The sequence below is a fragment of the Tupaia chinensis genome, unplaced genomic scaffold (assembly GCF_000334495.1).
Source record: "Tupaia chinensis unplaced genomic scaffold, TupChi_1.0 Scaffold000139_1, whole genome shotgun sequence".
Taxonomy (NCBI): Eukaryota; Metazoa; Chordata; class Mammalia; order Scandentia; family Tupaiidae; genus Tupaia; species Tupaia belangeri.
The window spans coordinates 122,657-138,171 of NW_006159609.1; the positions used below are offsets into that span (position 1 = coordinate 122,657).

The window sequence follows — 15,515 nt, forward strand, 5'->3', positions numbered from 1 at the left end:
AATAAGAATAATTACGGGTCTTTGTGAGATGGATTTTTATCCATTTAGAGACAGTACAAAGTAAATGAAGTATCTTGAGATAGCCCTGTGGTGCACCTGCTCTCATGCTGTAAAGAGTTCGGTCTTGAAGGAATGCAGATTGCAGTTAGGATCCCATTGAATCTGAGCTCTTCTGCTCACTGGATGTGTGTCTTTGATAATTACGTATCCTCTCTGAGCCTCAGTCTTCTCATCAGCAAAGTGGTGATAGTTCCCTCCTGATAGAGAATATGAGGGTTCTGGGATGTAATAAAATTCTTTAGATAATACCTGGTGCATAGGAGGCATGCAGATATTAGCTGCCCACCTCCCCCCCCAACCAAGATTGTAGGTTTTTGGTGGTTTTTTTGGAGAGGTTTTCGTTATAGGGAGCATGTGCTCGCCAGACAGAGAGAGAGAGAGACATAGAGACAGAAAGCAAGAAATCATCCCCCAGGGGGTATGGTCACGCCGCCATCCCTTCTCCTCCATTCTACTCTTGGGATCTTGAGCACACACGCACATGTGTCTGGTGTGAGTTTTAAGCCACCGGGTCCGGGATGCGAACTGCAGTCGACTATGTGGGAGTCCAGCGACATAGCCATTATGCTAGGTTTTTTGTTTTTTTTTAAATTTAACTTTTTGACATACAAAAAGCTGTACATAATTAATGCATACAACTTGCTGAGTTTGGAGAGAAACATTCACAAACCTATCACCATACTCTTTGTCAAAAACTTATCCATCCCTCTGAAATTTCCTCTGCTTTTTCATTTATTACTGTTGCTATATCTGTAATAAGAACTATTAACCTACTATCTACCCTCTTAGCAAATTTTTCAGTATATAAGTTGGTATTAACTACAAGCACTATGTTGTAGAGTAGATCTCTAGGACTTAATGATTGTACGTGTTAGAGCAGGCTAATGTGAGCAAAATGACCTACAGATGGAAGAGAAACTAATCTACTTACTCCAAATCAAAATGTGCACAATTTTTTTTATATGGTGCCCATTATGGTAGGTAACATCTCTAAGAATTTATGAGTAGAAAGGCTGAGCAGCAGAGGGAGTACAAATGTTTGTGTGGGGTTGCTGAGTCCAAATGCCTTGACCATGAAGGTATGATGTGCAAGACAAAGTCATCCTCTCTCTACCTGTCTTTACCAGGACATTTTGAAGTCTAATAACATTCCTTTCAAATGCTGTCAGAGAAAGCCTCACAGTTGTGAGGCAGTTCTACACTTCATGACTCTATGGAAGATTTCCCTCCACAGCAGCTGACCTCTCCTTGAACACTGAGGGCAGTAAAGCATAGCTTGAATTAAAATCGTAACCTTTCAGCTGCACAAGATGTACTTTCTACCTGTGCAGCCCTTCGCTCAGAGCAAGTTTCAGCCTCTTGCAAGTGACATCCCCATAAATACTCAAAGCCTTCATATCTAATAGCACATAGATAATATTCTTGAAATTTAAATGTGTGCATTCCGGATGAACTTTACTTTTAAAAACTGAGCCCTATTTTATAGACTTCAGCTGTTGATAATTCTCAGATGTTTGAAAACGTTGGATCAGCAGTTCGGATAATGGCTATGTCGCTGGACTCCCATGTAGTTGACTGTGGTTCGAGTCCCGGACCCAGTGGCTTAAATTCACACCAGGTACGTGTGTGTGCGTGCCCAAGATCCTGAGAGGAGAATGGATTGCAGCATAGCTATTCCCCCTGGGGGGTGATTTCTCACTTCTTGTCTTTCTCTTTCTTCTGTCTTTCTGGAGAGCGCTCATGCCCTATAGCAAAAACCTCTCCAAAAAAAAAAAAAAAAAAGTGTCTTGGACTTGTCCATGGTGTAGTGTTTAAGGGAACTGGATCCCACAAGGCAGACCATGGTTCAAATCCCAGCCCCAGGGGCTGTAAACGCATTCCAGGTTCATGTGTGTACATGCCCCAAATATTAATTAAATTCCTCAGATTCATTTAAAAATACCCTTTATTTAGACAAGAGGTCTTTCCAATTTTTTTAAATGAATCTATTATTTGAAGACAAAATTTTGTTGGGATATATGTGTCACCACACCAGAAGTAGTATTTTATTCCATTTGTTAGAAAACTAGAGTAAACTGAGAATTTCTGCTTTAATATTGACTATTTTACTAGAGATGAAATTGTTCCTTTACTCTCCAAGCATGGTTATTTAGAGAAAATATGCTAAGCCTAGAGGAAAAAATGAGCATACCCAAGTATTTTTATTGTATTTATAGAAAAACTTTAGAGAAAGTATTTTTTCACTTGTAGTCTTAACGAACTTCCATTTTTATCTCTGGAAAAAGATGTTTTATGTGTTGGATTTACTGCTTAATTGCAGCTGTTGCAATATAAAAACTTATTCTGGATGCTCAATTCAGCAGTTATTGACTGTTGCTTCTGTATAAAATAGAATGCTACTAATCATAAAGAATACAGTGTTGAAAAACTTAGTATCATCAACTTCCTCACAAATCTATTGTGGGTGAAATTTGCATAATAGCAGCTATTATTGATTCATTGTGTGCCAAGCCTTATATTCAGCACTAGAATTTTTAAAGCTATTCCTAACAGCAACATCATTTATTAGATTTGATTATCCCTATTTATTAGATAAAGAAACAAGTTTTGGAAGATAAGATTCAGGCTACCACACTCCTATTTGAGAAAAATAAAGGTGGAGTTACAAAAAGGAGAGGAAATAATCTATTCACATGTCGTCAGAGTTTAGAGCTAATTTTTAAAAAAATATCTGAAAAGGAAACAGTAATTAAGATGGAAGCTCATAGCTTTTTTGAAATACATTTAGAAATGCGGCTATGAAAATCTATAGGCACAAGATACCTGAATTTTTGACAAGACATTTCCACAAAATTTCTTGCAATAATCATATATGTAAGGTGCCAAAATGTAAGACAGAAGACTCAGGTGGTTTTATTACTTGTTTGCTGATGGTGAAAAAACTCCTACATGGTGAGAAATAGTCTACATTACAAATCTATGTATATATTGGATCACCAGAAAAGTCACAATGCATTTTTGCACCAAAAAAACAGAAATATGCATCATGACTTTTCTGATGCCTAATATTTCATAGTGGCTAGGAGTTCTGGTTTTATGTTAAAAAATCATAACCAACCCTCACTTCTTCAGCCTCTATTTCTTTGTACAGTGAAAATAGCACCTCCCTTTTTGGTTAATTATAAGTAATTTGTCCTAGGTTTTACCATGAGTTAACAGATGTGAGATATTACTTTAGATTCAGTGGTCTAGGACAGGTGAAAGGTGTCGTCTGTTGCTATACCATGAACTCTGATCTCAGCTTTGTCCTCCTAGACACTTGAATTATTGATTTAGGTATCTACAAAGGCAGAGTACTGACCATATTTGAAAAGACTGATCGCTTTGAGATTTGGTCAGTTGAAAATGCTAGAAATAATAACAATAACAATTCTTTTCAGGTATTATTCTCTAATCATCACAGTAAACCAGAAAGATAATCATGACTGTTCCTCTTCTATACGTGAAAATTTAAGGCACAGGAAAATCTTTTTTTTTTTTCACGTTCACTGTTAGAATATTTAATTACTATGCATGTATGCTTTACTCAAGAAAAGGTTTATAAAAGTTATTTATGCTATATGAAAGTCATCTTAGAATCTCCAGCATATTTTTAACCAGCTTTACATTTTTTAAATTTTTTGTCTTTTTAGAGTTTCTTTTATATTCCTGTTATTTAGCTTGCAAAGTGAATATTCCAATATGTATACATTTCTCACCAGAACAGTTGACAATAGTATAAAGGAATCTCCAGCATATTTAAAGTAGTTTTAGGAACAAAGAAAAAAAGCACCTTTATCAAAATATGGTCCTATGTGCCTTGCTTTAACCAAATACCTGACTTTTCTGGAGGATATATCTGTAATTCAAAACTCCAGACACATGAATAAAGGTAGGTTTTTTTTAAGAACAATCATAATTTTATTTTTTTGTTCTCTCAACATTTGCTTTTTAAATCAAAATAGGCATATTATAAACACACTAGTAAACAGTACTTATTTAAATACATTATGGCACCAGTGCTCCTTATTAAGCTTTTTGAAAGTTAACAGTTGCATATAGTTGTTCATTTGTTGTTTCATTTCATGTTATAAAATATAATTTACTGTCTTTTAGAAATAATTTTTAAATGATTTGATCTTGCATTAGACTATTATTATCATTTTTTGTGTAGGAAGGTTTAGGAATGTGATTTGTATGTTTAAATTTTTTATGAACATAATTCAAAGAAGTTGTAAACTGGTGCTTTGTTAAATGATTTTTAATTGAATAATTTTTCTTGTTATTTAAAATAAATTAACTTTTGGTTCTATTGGCATAATATGACCTTTACATTCATCTGTATTTTAAGGTTTTTCTTACACAAAGGGAAGACAGTTAGACAGTTATGAAAGAAGACAATCCAAAAAAAATCACTTATTTGCAAGTTGGTGTGTGATACAGTGCCTGAGAGACTATGGTGGATTTTCTATTTAGTTGTCAGAGGATACATGCTCTTGTCAGAGAGAGAACCCCCAATGGGTTGTAGTTATACCACAATTCTTTTCCCACCATTTCTCCCTTCTCATTGGGATTTTGAGCATGCATACACATGTCCTTGGCATATTTTTCTAACCATCGGAGCTAGGATTTAAACAGCAGTCATTCATGTTAGATCCAGTTCACAATGCACAGCGCTTAAACACTGTGCTATGGGGAAACCATTACAGTGGATTTTAACACCAAGCTAACTTGCATGAGCCCAACTTTTGGAAAGGCTTTAGGGTAAGATTAATGGAAACATTTAATAAAAATCTAAGCATACAGCCAAGGCTGAATTAAGTTGTGCTTACCCGAAGTTATAAATTAGTGACAAATATGTACAAGTTTTTCTTTAAAAATATATTACTTTAAATATTTTTTCTTTTTAAAAGCTTATTGCATCACTTCTGCTTAAATAAGATTTTTTTTTGGAAAAATTAGAAAGTAAGAAATGTATTAATCTCACTGTATCAAAGATTATATGTGCAGAATATAATCAGGGTATCTCTTCACTATGCATTAGCAATCTAACTAGTAGAATTAAAAGGTGATTTAACCTCCTGAAAATAGAATTTGCAAATCAGAAATACTATTTCTAATATCCCAGTCTCTTTATGGATTTTTAATCAGAGTTCAGAACGGACTAGAAAAAAAGGCATACTCAGCTAATATCTGCAGCCTTTGATTAGAGATTTTATCTTATCATGCTTTCCCCATGCTATGGTGGACAGGTAGATATTTTCAGAAAGTTAGTGGAGATCAGTCTAGCATTGCATAATTGTGGGCCTTTATGTTCTAACTTTTTTATTTATTATTATCCTAACCTTGTTTATATTACATTAAATCACATATAACTTTACAGTGTATTCCATTTCTTTTTCCAGAAGGAATACCATGCATATCAGTCAATACAAAGACATTGAAGTCCCTATCATCATCATCAAATAGCTTTTCATTATTTTTTCCAGATTAGTATTATTATTCCAATATTTTTTTAAACATTCAATCACTATTTATCATTTTGCTTGTAAAATGACCCAACATGAAATACTTCTCAGGCCAGTCCAACTGAGAATACTATACATGTCATCATCAACAGATAATAAACCATTTCTGTGTCCTACTAATATGCCTCTCTCTTTGTTCTCTTGCTATCCTTCTGCATGCTCTTCTCTTCTCCCTCCCCATTCCACACTATCTTTATCATCACTAACTATTTTCACTGCTTTTATGCCCTCCAATATTTTGATCTCTACCATAAACTATGGATATCAGTATATATTAAGTGGATACATACAATATCTTTCTTTCATATCCTGGATTGCTTCACTCAGCATAGATCCTCCATATCTGACCACTGTCTATCAAATTCCAGGGTCTTGTTATTTTTTATGGCTGAGTAGTATTACATAGAGTATATGTGCCACACTTTTTCAATTCATTTATCACTTTGTGGACATTTGGGTTGGTTCCATGTCTTAGCAGGCACAGAAATACCTTCATTCACAAGCCAGGTTGCAGCAGTCCTAGAGACCAAAAGCAGGTCTATCTCACAACACACATGAAAATATTGTGTTACTTGACTGTTTTTTTAGTGTGATAATTTTTTTGGGAGATGACAATTTTTATTTTAGGTTAAAATGTATTATGCTAGTATGAATAGAATACATTAGGTGTGGCTTTCTAAAGCTTTAATTAAAAAATCATAAAGGCTTTGATTTGTAGCAAATTAAACTGAATCAATAAGATGGGAGTATTTGCAAAATAACAACTCTTGGTTCTGAGAATGCTAATAGATATATAAAGAGTCTTCATCAAAGTCATGGGAAATCCATACTATGGGAAAACTATGTGTGGATTTCAATTTTTTTTTTGCACCAGAATAAGTTCACACCTTAATTCCATGTTTTCCCCATGAAGTTATGGGAGCCCTATTGTGTTCTGTAATGAATCCTTAGGGTAGGGACATGGAAAACAATTAGTAAATAGTGGTACCTACAGATGTTACTCTTTCCATTGAGCAACCTTGCCAGTAGTATTATGGGGTGTCATAGGTTTATGGGTTGTCAATTGAAGGACCCAAAGAAAGTGGTAAATATCTCAGATGAGAGCAACTGGATAAATTGCAAAATTATGTCACTTAAGCAGGATTGAAGGAACTAGAAACACTAGTTTAAAAAAGAATTGTGGGAACCTACAGCACAGCAGTTTCTAGGTGGCTATTACCAGGATTGTTGAGGAGCTAAGGATGACCAGACATGGAATGAGATGACGTTAGTGTAATAACATTTGAAGTAATTAAGCAGAATCTCAATGATCATATGATAAGAATATAATATAAAAAATGAGGTAACCTACAAATTCTCTTTCAACTTTGAAAGACTTAAACATAATAGCATGATATTTCCAGATGAGGATTCCTACTCTTAACCCTGTTATACTGTCCTCTATGACTACACCTTGTGAGAAACACACACTGTCTTCTGGATGGGGGTCCCAGAGACAGTTCTCTCATCAGTATTTTGTCCTGGGAATGTGCTGACTTATCTAGGTGATATTATTCCATACCATGATGTATTAGTTAGTGTATCAGAGAGTCCTTTAACTTCTACTGAGCGTTTTGTCTAATGAGAGATTGCTTTGATGATAGTACAGTACTAGGCAAAAGGCTTGAAAGCTTATTTGGCTAATTCCTCAGGGGTAAAATGTTTAAAATACACCCTTAGAAGGCAAGCTAGGGCTAAGTGTGAGATGTTGTTTCAATCATCTTTCCCATTGTGTATATGAAAGGGTCAGGCCTATGTCGTTAGGAACAAGCGGTAGGATAGAGCTTTCTGAGACCACACAGTTCGTTAAAGCCCAGTGCTTTTGTTAAGGCTTATGAAACTGAAGCCCAGAGAAGCTCGGTCATATTGCAGAAGTAGACTTGGAAAGTAAATGTGTCATTTCAGAACTGAGTTTAAGTCTCTAGTGTTCTAGAATTAATTGAGTACTTGGATTACCTATTTCATGAAATCCATTTTGACAGGTGAAATCCCATTTCTTAAAGTCTTAGACGGACTTGCACAGCTATTGAACAGTAAGTGTGCTATTTGAGGCTGGGATGACCTAAATATTTTTTTTAAATGGTGATTTTCATTTATTCTGTGATTTGACAAGTCAAATCCTTATTACATGTTTAGTAATAATATTCTCAGTTATTAAATCACTTAAGGCATGGCTTTATTTTTTTCTGAAACATTTGATATAATGGGTACAAAATACAAGGAGAAAAGGGAAGGTTCTTTTATAGATTGTTTCTTTTAGAAATAGGCAAGGGGCCAGGCAGCAGTGATACAATGGTCTCGTTCTGCAACCTCCCTCTGCGTGCTCAGTGTGCGCACATGTGCCCCTGATCTATGCTGATGGACGCTGGAGGTAAATTGCAACGTGAAGACCTTTCGGGGTGCCTGTCTTTCTCTCTCTCTTGCTCACTCATGGAAAATATAAATGCTTATTTTTTTTTAAAAAAAAGAAAGAAACAGTCAAAATACACAGTTTTAAGTGTTTATTTCTATTATCGTGATAACTCCATTGGAAACCAACTTCCAAGGGACTGTATTAGCTTTCTATTACCACTTGACAAATTACTCCAAATTTTAGCAACTTGATACAAGAGACACTTATTTTTTCACAGTTTCTTTCTTTTTCTTTTCTTTCTTTTTTTTTTTTTTTTTTTGGAGAGGTTTTCACTCTCCACTCTGCACTCTCCACTCTTTCACTCTGCACTCGCCAGAAAGACAGAGAGATAGAAAGCAAGAAATCATTCCCATGGGGGATGGCCACACCGCAATCCCTTCTCCTCCATTTTCCTCTCGGGATGGTGGGCACGCACGCACACTCGCCTGGCGTGAGTTCAAGTCGCCGGGTCCGGGACTCAAACCGCGGTCGACTACGTGGAAGGTCAGCAACATAACCATTATGCTAACTGCTGGTCCCTATCTTTTCACAGTTTCTGTGAGTCACAGATTTGGGAGCAGCTTAGCTGGGTGGTTTTTACTTGAAGATCTCCTGTAAGTTTATTGTTAACCTGTCCACTTGAAATGTAGCTTCATATGAAGGCTTGACCAGGGGCATATTTTCTCTGAACTTCCTCATGTGAGTGTTAGCAGGCCACAGTTCCTCTGTGACTGCTGGCTGGAGATTTCAGTTCCCTACTACATGGAGCTTCTCCAAGTGGCCTCCCAATATGACAGGTGCTTTTGAGGGAGCTAATGTGCCCAAGATGGAAACCACAGTATTTTTATAGGCTAATTTCATGTCATAAGTGACATCATCATTTCTGCTGTATTCTACTTGTTAGAAATAGATCTTTCAGGTCAGCCAGGTGGTATGGTGGTTAATGTGACTGGATCCCACATGACCACCTGCATGATTCCTGGACCCAGTGGCTTAGAAAACATGCCAGGCATGTGTGCATGCATACCTAAAATCCTGAGAGGAAAATGAAGAAGGGATTGTTGATGATTCTCTCCCCCAGAGGATGCTTTCTCTCTTTCTCTCTCACTCTCTGTCTCTCTCTCTCTCCCTCCCTTCCTCCCTCTCTCTCTCTAGCAAGTGCACATGCTCTATAGCAAATTAAAGAAATAAAAAGGAATGGGTCATTAAACTCAGCCAACATTCAAGCTGAGATTTAAATTTATTTATTGAATAAAAGGCCAACAAACAATTTGTGTGTAAGAATAAAACAATTCATTGAGTTTTTTTTTCTTACTGCTATAGAAGTTTTTCTTTCTTCCATAACAAGATGGTAACCTAGTTTCTGTTTTTGGTGCCTCTGATATATATCCAAAACCATCACAAGAAGATCTTCAGGAAGAAACACTTGATCTTAAATCCCTGATATGGCTTATTTTATGTGAGGGGGTCTTTAAAAAGTTCATTATAATATGTGTATTATGTATGGATTTCAAAAGGTTTTGCACTAAAATTAGTACTTTAATATTGTTTTCCATGAACTTTTGAAACCCCTGCATAAAGTCTTCACAGCACCCCTTAAGAACTACTGAACTCATTTACAGATGAGAAAACTGATGTTGATTACATATAATATGTAAGTAGAAAACTTGCCTATGTTTCATAGTTTGTGTGTGGCAAAGTCATGATTTTAACCGTGGTCTGATTGACTCATGATAATACACCTGTAACTACTCAACAATTCATTTTGTAAAAGAAACATAGCCCTCTGATGGAAACTCATCATAACTTTCAGATGAGAACAGTACTTATTTTTTAAAATTATGCCAGAGGATGTGTGTGTTCAACAATGAGAGACAGAGACAGAGTAAAAATGGAAAATCATACCCCATGGGAAGCAACCATGCTTCAGATGCCCAGCCCATTTCTAAAGCCACTGCATCAAGTACTGAAACAATTCATTCGGCCATGTGAGATCCACGCGTCTTAACCACAACTCCACTGACTGGCCCTAGAAAAATAATTTTGGATAAAACACACGGGCTCCCTGGGTATGAGAGAAAGTAGCAGAAAGAGGAGAAAGAAGTGCAGATGTCATGAAATTTAGAATTTCAGGGACACTAGAAATCACGTATTTTAAACTTCCCCTCAAAGCAGAAATTCCAACAGTATACATTCTCAGGAGATCTCCGTGCAGTTCAAACACCTCTAGTCACTGAAAACACACTACTTGACCCACAAACTCATTTACTGTTTGGTCAGTCATCTCTCATTTTGTTTTAATTACTCTCAGAGACACAGTCTGCCTCTCTCTAACTTGGTCTCAATTTTACGTCAGTTTTTGAATATTCATTATCCTTAATTATTTGACATCTGCACACACTCAATGTATATATTTTAAGTTATAATTACCTAGAAATCAATTTTACCTCCCTCTTCTTGAGGTTCAGATCAATAATCATTAACACGAATCATTTCACTTACAGCGTCATTACATTTACCAAATTAGCTAATCAAATAGGTGGAACCAACATAACAAATAAGCAATTTCACATGCAGCCCTGTGCTAGCTGCAACCTGAATACTCATGTAACAGTGTAAAACCAATGTTAGACTGTAGCTCTCTTTTCAACTTTAGATAGGTAACATTATTTTACTCTTACTATGGCAAGGGAGGGTGCTATAATGATCCACATTATATACTTGTGGAAACTAAAGCTAGTGAAGACACAGTTCCCTCTTAGTCGTCCAGCTTCAAATCCTAATTGTTCACCCCTCAGTATGTTGGAATCAAAATGATACGAGGGACCAGCAGTTAGCGTAATGGCTATGCCGCTGGACTCCCATGTAGTCGACCGCGGTTCGAGTCCCAGACCCAGTGGCTTAAACTCTCACCAGGTGCATGTACGTGCGTGCCCAAGATCCCGAGAGGAGAATGGAGGAGAAGGGATTGTGGCGTGGCTATCCCCCTTGGGGGAGGGGGGATTTCTCACTTTCTGTCCCTCTGTCTCTCTCTTTCTGGCAAGTGAATGCACTCTATAGGAAAAAAACCTCTACCAAAAAAAAAAAAAAGAGATATGAATACTGTCTTTTATTTGTTCCCTGCTAGAAGGTGTGTACACTTGCTATATAAAGAGAAAGATAGAGAGGAAGAGAAAGCACCCCCCCCCATTCCCATGGGGCATAGTCACACTGTAATCCTTTCTCTTCCAGCTCTCTCCTTTTGGGATTTTGAGCACATGGGTACTTATACACAGTATGTTTCTCAAGTCACCAAACCTAGGACTCAAACCATATAATTGGCCATGTGATATCCAGCTTCCTTAACCACCAGGCAACAGAGCTTGCCTAAACATTGTCATTTAAAAAATTTTTAATGCTTTTTTGCCATAAGGCACGTGTGCTTATCAGAGAGAGAGAGAGAGCGCACAAGAGAGTGGGAGGAAAAAGTGAGAAATCACTCCCCCCAAGAGGAACGGCCAGACTGCAATTCCTTCTTCTCCATTCTTCTTTTGGGATTTTGAGCACGCAAGCACACATACATGCCCAGAGTGTTTTTTAAGACATCGAGTACAGGACTTGAACCATGTAGTTGGCCATGTGGGATCCAGTGTCTTAAGCACTGGCCCCAACATCATCATTTTAACATATGGGAAAACTGAGCAATATGTTAAGCAATACCTTTTTGATAGCAGTGCTTGGCCAACATTAACACTCATATGAATCACCCAGGAATTGTGTTAAAAATGCCTGCATCAGTGGATCTGGCCTGGGGCCTTAGAGTTTACATTTCTGTCAAGCTCCCAGGTGATGCTGATGTTTCTGACCCATGGGCACACTTTGAAGAAGCGGCTCAGTACAGAGCCTTAACATGCACTAACATGACCCTAGGCTGGTAGTGTTGGCATGACTTGGGTTGTTGTAGAAATTCTGACTTTCTGGCCTTAGTTGATGCCCATTGAATTAGAACACCTGAGTATGGTCCCTGGAAGTCAGTGTTTTACTAAACTTTCAAGGTAATTCTTGTTCATACTAGTTTGAGAAGCATTAATTTAAATTGCATTTTGAATTAATATCAGAAAAAAAAAAGTCTTTGTATTTCCTAGAGCCATCTCCTTCCTCTATACCAAGTGATTTCTTCCAAATTTAGATTTTGTCATTATCAGGGTTTGTAAAATTCCAAAGTTTCATCTGGGTTTCTTCATACTTCACATGGATTCTCTAAGGCATCTTATTTATTCACAAGCTTCAGCTAGCACCTACAAACAGAAGGATACCAAACAAATGCCTCCTGGTCTAACCTGCCTTAGTTGAAGGCTTGGGTGTCTAGTTCTCAACTATGGCAGCACACCAAACTCCTTCTGCCTACAACAGCATCACTCATCAGTTTTAGACAGTCTGTTCCTTCCCACTGAATTTCATCATGGGTATGCCCATGATCTTGACTGGCTGCCAGGCTTGTAGTATGAAGACTCTGTTGAGGATGTTTGTCTAACTGGCAGGTTGGTTGTCTCAGGAAAAAAATTAGATATGAAAGCTAATACGGATGTTAGTTACATTACTTCTGCTCATATTCAACTGTTTTATTTTTGTTTGTTTATTGTTTTTATTTAATTTTTTTGAGATAATTTTTTGCTGTAGGGCACATGTGCTTACTGGGGAGACAGAGAGAGACAAAGAGTGAGAAATCCCCCCCGCCCCTCCCCACCACACACACACACTGGTGCTAGCCATACCTCAGTCCCTTCTTGTTCGTTACCTTCTTGGGATTTTGGGCATGTACACACACACACACACACACACACACACACACATGCCCATGTGAGTTTTTAGCTGCTGGGTCTGGGACTTGACTACGTGGGAGTCCAGCAATGTAACCATTAACACCATCTGATGGTCCCATATTAAACTATGAAAATGTATATAAATGATGATACATAACTTTATAGTTAGGAAGGATGACAAATATAATCTTGATGTGGATAACTGTTTGATTAGCTATTCATCACTGGTTTTATTACCATTAAAATGTCGTAATAGATATTGCAGAAAGACCAACTGTCTGCCACATACTTTCTGTTATTTAATGTAAATTTGTATCTGCTTTACTATTTTAATACTTTTGTTTGTAATGATATTTTATTTTCTACCTTTTCAACTCAACTTCTTTTGAACCTGCATTTGTATATTACTTCTTTTGAGAAATGATTATGGACCCACTTCATGTCTTTATACAATAAAGGTATTTACTCCTTTGCCACACATTATTTTTTGTACATTCCTTAAATCTACAGAGAGGGTAGAGAGTATGGCTTACTCATTTTCATATACCATGTATCTAACAAGGGCCTGTTACAAAGAAGGTGCTTAATAATGACAATGTATGGGGCAACAGCAAGTGGCATGGTGTCTAAGGCACTGGACTCCCACATGGGAGACCACAGTTCGAGTCCTGGATCTAGCAGCTTAAAAATCATGTCAGGCATGTGTGTGTACATGTGTGTGTGCCCAAAATCCCCAAATGAGAAAGGAGGAGAAGGGAGTGAAGCATGGCCATCCCCCGTGGAGTGAGTTCTCACTTTCCCTCTCTTTCTCTTTCTGTTTTTGGCACGTGTACCTCCTCCATGGCAAAACATAAGATAATAAGGATGATGATGAATGTATTTTTAATAACTAAAAGAATAACTGGATAGCTGGATTATGGATGGTTGTATTAATGAATGAATAAGTGACTGAATTTATAAACTGATAACAGTTTCAATATATAGATAGGGATGGGGAATTAATGGATAAGTTAGGGAATCATTGCATGGGTAAGTAGACTGATGAATGAACAAATGGATTATTAAGTGTGTGTATGAATGGTTGGCTAAATGGATGGGTGAATGAGTGAAGGGATGGACATTAGGGCAAGTGAATAGATAAATGAATGAGTATATGTAGGGAAGGAGGGTAGATGGATTAATCATTAAATTGATGGGTAGATGGATGTGTAAGTGTATCAGTGAGTGCTATGCGAATGCTTCTTGATACATAGATAACCTGAATTGACATTTTTCTACCATATCACATTGATTTAGGAAATAGAAAAGCTTGAGTTTTTTTTTATCACATATCTATCATTGAGTCTCTGATTTTTATGAATTGCTTAAACTATGTATGCCAGTTACTTCTTGTTTTCTAAATTCATATTATAATATATGCCTTGCAAGTTTTCATGAGGATAAAAGAAGACATTATATAATGAGACTGGCGCAAAGCATGTGCTCTGTAAACAGTGGTTGCTATTACAATCATCTTTATCATCACTCAGCCAACTGTGGTTTCCTGCACAGCATCTCACTGATCTCTGAGTGCACGTGGAGACATAGATGTAATCTTGGCTTTGCCTTCTAGGATCTTCCTGTTACTCTGGGTAAGCAGGACACATGTATAAAAAGATGATTGTCATTAAAGTAGAGAGAATGTTCTGTGCCATATGACAAATTTAAGATGAAAAGAAAAAGGAAAGATCATGAATAGTCAAGTGAGGCTTGCATGGTTATGTTGGAGTTTGGAAAGCAAAGAGGAGGAGGATTAAATTAGTCAAGAGGAGGTAATAATATCTTTCCTATGCTTCTCATTGAATTGCAAATTATTTGAAAGATCTTAAATAAAAAATGAATAAGTAGAAGGAGTTCTGTTTATCTGAGAGAAATGAGGTCTCCAAACATCTGAATGAATGGCTCAAGGACAGACAGTGACTTTGATCCTGGCGCAGTAGCAAATGGCAGCCTCAGCTCTTGGCTGCTGTGTCTGGATTTGCCAGTGTTCTTAAAAACAAGGGAGGGAAATGCTGTCACATTTCCCTGAGGGCAACTTGGCTGGGTTATTTTGAAAAAAAGTAAGTCAGTGAGAACAGCTGAGATCTAGTACATTGCACCCATTTGCTCACCCACCAGTCTAGATGCTCAGAACAATATTCTAGAACAACGAATTCCTATATGCTGCCTCGGCTCAGTGCTCTCCTTTACCCAACCTGGCTCTAGTCAAGCCTCCTAGATTAACTTGGCTTGACTTATTCATCTAGGCTGTTTCTGAAGAATTTCTCATTCAGAGATCTAAAGACTCCTTAGCAACTATATTTTTTTCTTAGTTTTTACATTCAGTTACTATGTATCTATAAATCAAAGGGTCAGTGGTATAATTTTATAGTTGTTTTATGGATTAAAATTCAAACTCTACTAGTTATTGTCAAGGGAATGCTTCTATCTGTTGACTCACACTGATTCCACTAGGAGATTTTTTTTTTTTCATGCAGTAATGGATTCAGATATAACAGGTTACTTCACCTGAGTCCACTTTTAGCTGTTTACACTGACCACACTCCGATGAGGTCTTCTGGTTTCAGAACTGTGCTGTTATTCTACTGCTACCAAATACAAATAATGACCAGATCT

General features: G+C 37.1%; 1 protein-coding gene across 2 annotated transcripts in view; it reads left to right on the top strand.

Moving 5' to 3' along the window:
- The window catches only part of GRM5 (glutamate metabotropic receptor 5), a 538,746-nt gene that overhangs the window by 83,045 nt on the left and 440,186 nt on the right, over positions 1 to 15,515 (top strand). The gene's annotated exons all lie outside the window — the stretch shown is intronic.